At 41.6% G+C, this 9,581-nt stretch overlaps 1 non-coding gene across 1 annotated transcript; it reads right to left on the reverse strand.

Annotated features, from left to right (window-relative positions):
* Positions 1–8,892: 8,892 nt before the first annotated feature.
* LOC119471434 lies at positions 8,893–9,009 on the reverse strand. Its single transcript, XR_005200487.1, has one exon. It is a non-coding gene; the product is annotated as a U5 spliceosomal RNA (small nuclear RNA).
* Positions 9,010–9,581: the final 572 nt, after the last annotated feature.

Here is a 9,581-nt window from a genome sequence, read left to right on the forward strand (position 1 = left end):
AGTCTGGCTCAGTGAAACAGTAGGGCAGAGGAAGCAGTCAGATATGCATTTGCCCCACGTGAGCAGAGGGATGACTTTGAGTTCTGTCTGTCCTTTGTCCATAAGGAATTTCCTTGTGGGCAAATCATGAGGGAGGGAGGTAGCTTGTTTATCCTTGTAGCTATATTGTTTAGGAATCAAATGCAAGGCAGCTTTGCCTGATGCAGTTCCCTGCTTGACTTTTCCTTTTGGCTTAATAAATTGGGGATCCTGTGATAGAAGTCTCTAGGTCCCTCCAAGTATATCCAGCTTTGTGCATTTCCAAGAATAAAACAGACATGGATCCTGTGCTCAAGAATGCGATGAACTAGTTAGGGAAGTAAGATATGTTAGAAGTAATTCTCATAAAGCCTGGAAGTGAGCCACGGTGAGTGAGAAATAGAGTGGGATAGCCCTGCTGTGCTGCGCTGTGCAGATTTTTCTGCAGATCCTCCAGGAGGTGACCTGCTGTGGGGAGTGAAATTAGCTAACAAGCTCCGCCTGCCACACCTCCAGGACTCACTGCAGACTTCACCCAGGGCCACACGCTCTGTGGGCTGCTCCCAGCCAGTCAGGATGGGACACCTGAGCTGAATCATCCCGGCCAGTGCAGGACTCTTAACAATCTTTGGTCCAGGGCACGCCATCATCCTGGCCAGACTCTCAGAGCCGTGCTGGAGTCTGAGGTTCTTTCTGACTCCTCCTCCTCCCTCTTCTTTCACAGGTGTCAAACCGCAAGCCTGGTCTGGAAGCGCTGCCTACTCTTGTTCCTCTTCTCCTTTGCCTTCTACAGGGAATCCCAATTCCCCTAATACATTTCTTGCATGTCTTACACTATACTGATATCTCTTTCCTGGATGACACGTACTGATAATGAAAGCTAAAGCCTTTGAAGGTTCAGAAAAGTGATCAGTTTTCATTCATTTGCAGAGACTGGGAAAGAAAACAAAGATAAGGGAACATTTGAGCCGGGGCCCCACTGTGAAACAGATAGGAGTAAAAGTTTTTGGCACGTTTAAAAATATGAAATGGTTTATATTAATGAATTCTAAAACCATTCTTTAGGCTGGGCGCAGTGGCTCATGCCTGTAATCCCAGCACTTTAGGAGGCCAAGGTGGGTGGATCACGAGGTAAGGAGTTCGAGACCAGCCTGGCCAACATAGTGAAACCTGGTCTCTACTGAAAATACAAAAAATTAGCTGGACATGGTGGCGGACACCTGTAATCCCAGCTACTCGGGAGGCGGAGGCAGGAGAATTGCTTGAACCCAGGAGGCGGAGGTTGCAGTGAGCCAAGATCTCACCATTGCACTCCAGACTGGATAACAGTGTGAAACTCTGTCTCAAAACAATACAAAAAACAGGCCAAAAAAACCCAATCTTTGAGACTGCCATAGTGATGTTAAATTTATTTCAGCACCAACTGGTATGTTTTGGATCTGTATCCCCTCCCAAATCTCATGTCAGATTATAATTCCCAGTGTTTGAGGTGAGGCCTGGTGGGAGGTGCCTGGCTCATGGGGTGGATCCTTCATGAATGGTCTAGCAACGTCTTCTGGGTGCTGTTCTCATAATAGTGAGTGAGTTATCATGATATCTGGTTGTTTAAAAGTGTGTACCTCCCCCTTCCCTTTCTCTCTGGTCTTTCTCTGGCCACATAAGATGTACCTGCTTCCCCTTCACCTTCTGCCATGATTGTAAGTTTCCTGAGGCCTCCCCAGAGGCAGAGCCATCATGCTTCCTGTACAGCCTGCAGAACCATGAGTCAATTAAACCTCTTTTCTTTGGCTGGGCACTGTGGCTGGTGCCTATAATCCCAGCACTCTGAAAGGCCGAGGTGGGTGGATCACTTGAGGCCAGGAGTTTGAGACCAGCCTTGCCAACATGGCGAAACCCCGTCTCTACTAAAAATACAAAAAATTAGCTGGGCATGGTGGCACGCACCTGTAGTCCCAGCTGCTGGGGGGGCTGAGGCAGGAGAATCACTTGAACCCAGGAGGTGGAGATTGCAGTGAACAGAGATCACACCACTACACTCCAGCCTGGGCGACACTTCAGGAGGCTGAGGCAGGGGGACACAGTAATGGATACTCCCTTTCCGATGGAGAGGGAGACTCCATCGGAAAGAAAAAACAAAAAAGCTGTTTTCTCTATAAATCACTTCAATCAAAAGCAAAGATTTCTCCCATGCTGTTCCTGTGATATTGAGTATGTTCTCATAAGATCTGATGGTTTAAAAGTATGGCACTTCCTCCCTCAGTCTCTCCTGCTACCATGTTAAGAAGTGTCTTTATTCCCTTTGCCTTCCACCATGATAGTGTTTCCTGAGGCCTCCCCAGCAATATGGACCTGTGAGTCAATTAAACCTCTTCATATATGTATAAGTTACCCAGCCTCAGGGAGTTTGGTATAGCAATGTGAAAATGGGCTAATACAGATATCATACATATATTTACATCTTGGGTCTCTCTCTCTCCTTCCTGAACATTGGCATTATTACCATCTCTCTCCACCACCAGCAGGAGCAGGTACCTTGTGTAACAAGCTACTGAGCATCCTTCTAGACCTTCCTTCATATTTTCGTATAAGCATAAACACAGACACAATGTGATTTAATTTTTTTTTAATGAAATGAAATCATATTGTAGAAATTCCTCCATATTCTAGCTTTCTCACTTAATAATATGTTGAAAAATTCTTCTGATTTGATCTATTTAGATCTCACTCATTTAAAAATTTTATTTTATAAATTTATTTAATTTCTTAAAAATTCTTAGTAGAGATGGAATCTCGCTATGTTGCCCTGGCTGCTCTTGAACTCCTGGCCTTAATTACAGTATCCCCCTGCCTCAGCCTCCTGAAGTGCTGGGATTACAGGCATGAGTCACCATGCCTGGCCATAACTCATTTTTAATAGCTGAACAATTGTACGTGGTGTGGAGGTATTAATATGTCTTTAGTCATTTTCCTATTGATGGGCATTTTCTTTTCTAAAAACCTCAACAATATTGCTGTAAAACTTCCCTGATTATATATTCCTATAGATTGTTGCTTTTATTTCCATGGGATGGATCCCCAGGACCGGAATTGCTAAAACAAATTACACACACACACACACACACACAACTTGAATTTTAATGGATATTATTAGATTGTTTCTCAATAGGTTGTGACAATTCATATTTCCACCATCAAATACAAAACAATCTTTTATCTTATGGGCCTCCAACCATAGGCATCTGTAATTCCTCATTGTAATTACCAATATTATGGGGTGGAATGATGTCTATTGTTTTAATTTGCATTTACTTGCCTACCAGGGCAATTAACATATTTCTGCCCTAGTAGTTGTTGCGGATACTCTCAGTGTTCTGTCACATCCGCTGGCTCTTACTTTTTCTGTGAATACTGCTGGACTTCCAGCTGCCAACACCTGCATCTCCTTGCTAGAGGGCTTTCCTCAGCTGTAACAGTATCTTATACTGCTGTCTTTCTTAACTGTAGATCTTCCATTATCTTTTCCATCCTTCTATGGTAATTTGTTTATTCATGGTTTTTCCTTCCTCTGGGCTCAACAGTGGGAGCTTATATTTTTGCTCAAAATATATACATTTCTGCCTGGGTGCGGTGACTCACACCTGTAATCCCAGCAGTTTGGGAGGCTGAGGCGGGCAGATCACCTGAGGTCAGGAGTTCAAGACCAGCCTGACAAACATGAAGAAACCTCGTCTCTACTAAAAATACAAAAATTAGCTGGATGTGGTGGCTCATGCCTGTGATCCCAGCTACTAGGGAGACTGAGGCAGGAGAACTGCTTGAACCTGGGAGGCAGAGCTTGCAGTGAGCCGAGATTGCATTATTGCAATCCAGCTTGGGCAACAAGAATGAAACTCCATCTCAAAAAAGAAAAAAAAAAAAAATATATATATATATATATATACACACACACACACACACACATACATACATACATACATATGTACATACACACATTTCCTCCAGGTTTTGTCCTTTATTCTATGCATTGTATCTAGAATATCTTTAAACTATTTTATTGCCTTCCTTATCTATGGTCATGTTTTCTTTCTCATTCCTAAGCTTGTGTATTTTTGTCCTCTTTAATTCTTGACTAAGCTCATGAGCGTTTGTCTATTTTACTGGTCTTTTGGAAGAACTGGCTTTGGGATATATTTAACCTACTATGACATTTTATTTCTTTTTGTTACCTTAATTCCCTTTTGTGCTATCTTTTGATTTTATTTCTAATTTCTTCAACCAAGAATTGTATTTTTTTAAAATGTATTGTTTCTTCTAAAATCATGGAGGCATTTGTGCAGAAGTTGCTAACTGCAGTTCTGGCCGCTAAACCCTGCTCGGTCCCAAAGAAGGCCTGTCTTTAGGATCAGCCTTAGCTGGCTCTTGGGAGCTGAGCCCTGAGATGTTGAAATATTCTGCAGGATCAGAGAGTTTTGCATGACTGAGGCTTTGGACTACCTGGTACTATTTTAGTCAGGTGGTTTCTGCTGACAATGTGATTTATGGTGATGCCTCTTTTTGCTATGTTTGCTCTGAGTGGCTGAGGTTAATCATACACGCCTGTGTTTATGCTAGTGACTCTGCCAATAAAAACCCTGGACACCAAGCCTCAGGTAAGTTTCCCTGACTGGCAGTACTTTGCATGTGTAATCACACATTCTTGCTGGGAGAATTAAATGCATCTGTGTTTCTCTACTGGGAGAGGACATCTGGAAGTTTGCACCTGGTTTCTCCTGGACTTTGCTCCACAACCCTTTGCATTTTTGCTGATTTTAATCTGCATCCTTTCCCTGCAATAAACCATAATTGTGGGCACGATAGCTTTTCTGAGTCCTGTGAGTTCTTCTAGTCTATTGACAAGCCTGAAAGTGGTCTTGGGGACCACCAGCACAGCTTTCAAGGTTGTAACCTCCCACTGAGTATAGCTTTCATTGTTTACTGGACATTTTATTATTATTATTATTATTATTATTAGAGATAAATTATTGATCTGTTGCCCAGGCTAGAGTAAAGTGGCACGGTCTCGGCTCACTACAGCCTCTACCTCCTGAGTTCAAGCAATTCTCCTGCTCCAGCCTCCCAAGTAGCTGAGATTACAGGTACGCACCACCACACCCAGCGAATTTTTGTATTTTTAGTATGTTGGCCAGGCTGGTCTCAAAATCCTGACCTCAAGTGAGCCACCTGCCTCCCAAAGTGCTGGGCTTACAGGCCACTGTGCCCAGCCTGTGTGACAGAGGTTTTAGAATGTAGTGGCCTTCCTTTCACTGGTCTACCTATAATTCATGGTTTTATTTTGACTTTTCTGTTTTATCCAAGATTGATGTAGAAGTGATTTATTATTTTCTTAGAGGCATAGTTTTACTTTTTGTCTATCTGTATCAGATTATGATCAGAGAATGTGATCTCTTAAAATTTCTCCTATTGAAAATGTGTTAGCTTTTTTTTCTTGTGTGAACAAGTAGCTTCACAATTAAATGCTGTTTCTTGATTATTACATGAAAGCAAGATACAATTCCTATATACTGCAGATACTCTATTTCCCTATCGCTTTTATTCATACACCAGAAAGAAGATAAATTTAGACTATCCTTCTAATTTTACTTAACTGCCTCCCATCCCCTCAAGTCCTAGGTTTTGCTAAATTTACAACTTTTAGTACAAGACTGTTGTTAGTATTTCACTCAGTGCATGGAAGAAAGAGGCTTTGTACTGTGTATGGATCAGATCTGTCAGAGGCAGCTTAAATCACTTCTCTACCTGTTGGGAATAGAACTGGTAAGGGAAAAAAGTGCTCTGAAAAACAGGCGAACAGGCACAGTGTGGTGGATTCATCATCACAAGTCCAGAAAGTTCCCATCCTGAGTGGTCCGTTGCTTATCACAAGACTGATGAGTTAATTTACAGCTGACTTGAAGAAAGTCAATTTCCCATAACAAACGTTTTAAAGCTTTGTGGTTAAACCATTATATTTACAGGCCTCCTTGTCAAACACTTAAATTTCTCAGGAATTCTTGTTTTCTACTTTTTTTCTTATAACTGTCAGTAAATTTAGGGACAACACTTCTAACTAAGCTAGCATACGGTTTATTCTCCCAGAGAATGTATGCATTTAGTTTCCAGCACTGTGTGTTTGTATAGGATGCTCTAGTGGTCACCAGGATATATTCTGTTTTTTTTTTTTTTTCCTTATCTTGCTAAGAAAGGCAATATTAGTACAGCCCTTAAGGACTTACGTCACCAAGTCTAGCTTCCTCACAAGGCTTCTCGTCAAATAAAAGGGTAAATTAGATTTCTGTAAGATCAGCCAAGTAAAGTAAATCCGTACTTTTTAATTTTTATATTCTACCATTCTCTGTTTAGACTTAACAATGTATGTAGTTTTTGAAATGTTCATTACTGGCCACTATTTAATCTTTTTTTCCCCCTTGCTCTGTCCTCCAGTCTCTGTTTGAGATATTTTGTTGTTTGACTAAAAGTTTTTTCTTGAATATTCTCTTCGAATCTTCATGCATTATATATTTTTCGAATTCTGGCATATTTCCAAATGTCTTCATTTTCCTTGATGGGTGAATGATATCTTAGATGGAAACACATTTGCTGGATTTTAGTCTGTGTGTGTCCACACCCTTCCATGTTCATTCTACAGATAAATGTAATGCTAATCTCATATGTGTATGTATACGTCACTAAATTTTATGTCTAGAATGTTGTAAAAATGTATTCTTCATTTTGGAATTCAATAATTTTGACAAAATGCATAGAGACGCACCAGTACTCTCAATTATTGAATCCTAGACTCAGTTGATGTATAGACAGAATAATGGTCCCCCTCAAAGATATCTAATCCTAAGAATTTGTGAATATGTTCTATTACAACAGGGAATTAAGATTGTGGATGGAGTTAAGGTTGCTCATCAGATGACCTTGAGATGGGGAGGTTATCCTTGATTAGGTGTGCCCAATGTAATCATGAGGTCCTTACAAGAGAGGAAGGGAGGCAAGAGGGTCAGAGTCCTATAGAGATTTGAAGACGGTCCTTCGCTGGCTTTGAAGATGGAGGAAGAGGCCACGAGCCAAGGAATGTAGGTGACCTGGAAAAGGCAAGGACAGATGGACTTTTTCCATAAAGCCTCTCAGAGGAACACAGCCCTGCCAACAATTTTCTTTTAGTCCAGTGAGACCCATTTTGAACTTCTGACCTCAGCAAATGTAAGATAATAGATCCGTGCTGTTTTTAAGCCTCTAAATGCATGGTCATTTGTAATAGCAGTAATAGAAAACTCATACATTTATCTGGCTTCAAGAGGGAAACAAATCCTGCCTAAGCTTTTTCCCGTGGGCCTGGGTAGAGGCCTTGCTGCATTCCTCCAGGTCTGCTAATGGCTTGCGGGTGCCAGACTGCAGAGAAACGGCTGGAAGTTGGGAGTCCAGAGAAGAAGACAGCAGGAAAGCACTCTGAGGCCCTCTTGCTAAAATCCTCGTTACTTAAACTTTTCAACCTTCTCTCCTGCCATTTCCTAGCACAGTATCTTCATGTTAGCCCTGGTCTGCATTTCTCTAGTGAAACCAGGCTACATACTGTTTTTCCATGTCATTTGTTTGAATTGAAATATTCTATTGTAACAAATGCAGAGGTTGCAGGCAAGAGAGAAGAAAAACAAACCTAGATATGAAAATCAAACAAAACCATTGTCAGGTATTGCCCTTGTTGTCTAGGAGATAAAACCAGAGTTACGGATCACAGAGATTTTGACATTCCCTTACCTGTGTGGGGTAAGACAGCCTCTACCTGCAGTAAACAAATAAATTAGTGAGAATAATTCGCATGATCTAGAGTAAGACCAAGGTTACGCTAAAGAAAATAACTGACTAAATAGAGTTAAAGCCATGCCTGAGACTTTCAGTGAGGGAATTAAAAAGCAACAGATCTAATTAAGTAGTCTGGTACACCATTTGGAGTTTGGAATTTGCTTGTTAATTAGAAGCCTTGCTCTATTTGGCAATAATTATTGCTGACTGGAAAATGCATATATGCAGCAGTACTCTTTTTAATGAGGGAAATGCACTCTCAAACATACCACTCTGTCAAAAGTATATATTACTGCAGGCAAAAATAAGATAAAAGGCATAGGAATATGTTTCCAGATATCAGACAGCAGTTTAAGAAATGTAAGTAAAATAACATTAAATGTTTAAGGAAGAATAAGCTATGTTGGATTTTGTTTGGAGAGGAGAGGATGGTGAATTGCAGAGGAGAGAAACTCGCCAGGGATGGGCTAACACTGGATGAGGTGAGGTGCGGGTCCTGCCTGAGTCCAAGAGTGGGCAGCAGGGGGTCAGAGTAGGGTGGGGGAACTACAGCTCATGAGCCCAATCAGCCTGCTCGTCATTGCCAATAAAGTTTTATTGGAACATAGCTAGCCACACTGGTTGAGTCATCATTGTATACAGCTGCTTTTGTATTACAGCAGCAGGGCTGAACAGTTGTGGCAAAGACCATATGGCCCACTTTGGGAGGCCGAGGCAGGTAGATCACAAGGTCAAGAGTTTGAGACCAGTCTGGCCAACATAGTGAAACCCCATGTCTACTAAAAAAAAAAAAGTACAAAAAATTAGCCAGGAGTAGCGGCAGCCACCTGTTATCCCAGCTACTCAGGAGTCTGAGGCATGAGAATCGCTTGAATCTGGGCGGTCCAGGAGCCCCAGGCAGACGTTTGTCACAGAGATGAAGCTACTGCAAAGACCCCACCAGGGCAATGCCTAATGGAGCTGCAAGAGTGGGGCCACCTCTGAGACCCAACAACTATAGAGTTTTTTTGTTTGTTTTTTTTATTTAGCCTCGTGAAACACAAGGCCTCAAAAAATTGTATAAAGACTCATAACTGTTCCTCTCCACGGAAATCTTTAGTAAAAGGCAAAAGATTTATAGAGCCTGAAGAGAAACCAGAGTATTGTTTGTTTGTTTTTTGAGACAGAGTCTTGCTCTGTCGCCAGGCTGGAGTGCAGCGGCACAATCTCAGCTCACTACACCCTCTGCCTCCTGGGTTCAAACCGTTTATTAAGTGTGACTTAATAAAGTTGGGGTGCTTAACATCTCATACCATGGCTAATGCAACAGTTTGCATCTCCTTTATTCTTTCATTTCTTCAGCATGCTCCATATCCTAGAATCTGATGAATGTCTTTAAGCATCAGATTTATCATATCATTTCCCTTCTGAAAAAAGTCATAATCATTTGTAATAAAATGAGAGATTGATTCCCAGACTATCGAGATGGCATTTCAAAACCCCAAAAGTATAACCCTAATCCAGCTTTTAGTATTTCTTTTTACTTTTTTTGAGATGGAGTCTCACTCTGTCACCCAACCTCTGCTTCCCAAGTTCAAGCGATTCTTCTGCCTCAGCCTCCCGAGTAGCTAGGATTACAGGGTGCACACCGCGATGCCCAGCTAATTTTTGTATTTTTAGTAGAGACGGGATTTCACCATGTTGGCCAGGCTGGTCTTAAACTCCTGACCTCAGGT

The sequence above is a fragment of the Cebus imitator genome, unplaced genomic scaffold (genome assembly GCF_001604975.1).
Source record: "Cebus imitator isolate Cc_AM_T3 unplaced genomic scaffold, Cebus_imitator-1.0 Scaffold61, whole genome shotgun sequence".
NCBI lineage: Eukaryota > Metazoa > Chordata > Mammalia > Primates > Cebidae > Cebus > Cebus imitator.